Consider the following 1315-nt stretch of genomic DNA (forward strand, 5'->3'; position numbering starts at 1 on the left):
TTTATTGTGAGCAAAAAGAGAGACAGTAAAATGACCTAATTATGGTTAGACATTGAATAGAGAAACAAACACATATATTGGGTAACATGAAAACACATTCATTATATGAGAATTGGAAAAAAGGACACGTCCACGAAAGCAATAGCCATAGTGGAAAGGTCGTGAGCTTTAAAATTATACAATTTGGATTTGGGCTAAGTGTATAACCTTGGGAAGGTCAAATAGCTTTCACAGTCTCAATTTCCTCATCTGTAAAACGGGAATAGTGATATCTGTTTTTCAGGGCTGATAGAAAAAACAAGGAGACGCACTGCTTAACATACCTAGCATAAAGCCAAGGCACATGGCAGGTAGTCATGAAGACAACGTTAGTCATTTAAAGGTATTTTTTGACATTCTGCACAAAGACATAGTCCTTATTTCAGAAATAGAGTCTAACAGAGGAGTCAGGTAAATAAATAATTAAGAAATAATTTGGTAAATATTATTAAAATGGAAGCATGGATAATGTTCTAAGGGTACACAGGATAATCAATGATTAATTCTGTTCTGGATGGTTGGGGAAGGTGTCTTGGAGGAAATGATATTCGGAGGAGTCCTAAAGACTGGTTATCAATTTACCAGCCTGAGGATGACCCTGAACAAAGATACAAATGTATGAAAACTCTAGACTAAAGAGTAAATGGAGATAAGGCACACAAAATGAAAACTGAGAAAGATTAGAATTAGATTTTGAAAGACAAGATCTATTTTGCTAAAGATTTGTAATTTGTCTTCAGCCAGTGGGAGCTTTGAATGGTGTTCACAATTTTTAAGCAAATGAATGAGTGGTCGAATCTGCATTTTAGAAGGAACTTTGACAACCATATGAAAGAAGAACTGAAGAATTTGGAGAACGGAAGCAGGAAATGAATTGACTACTGCCACAGTCCATGTGAGAAACAATAAGGGCCTGTTTCAAGGCAGTGGTCATGAGAAAGGAAGAAGTAGGGCTGAAATTCTGGAGAGTTTTCAGAAGTAGATTAATAGAGCTTGCTAATGGCAAGACATTGGAGATTGAAGGAATGGGACTTTTGAAGACATCTGCAATAGGTCTGGGGAGCATAGCCATTAATCGGACAGAAGAGCAAGAGCAGTTTTGTGGACATGATATTGAATTTAATTTTGGATGGGCTGATTTTGAAACGCTGAGGAGTCATCCAAGCAGAGATATGCAACAGATAGTTTTACATTTTGGACAAGAGCTCTAAAGTCTGAGATGAAGATAAAGGGTGAATAAACATATTAATAGATAATTATAACAATACCAACAATA

Source organism: Propithecus coquereli, unplaced genomic scaffold, assembly GCF_000956105.1.
Source record: "Propithecus coquereli isolate 6110/MARCELLA unplaced genomic scaffold, Pcoq_1.0 Scaffold30, whole genome shotgun sequence".
Lineage (NCBI taxonomy): Eukaryota > Metazoa > Chordata > Mammalia > Primates > Indriidae > Propithecus > Propithecus coquereli.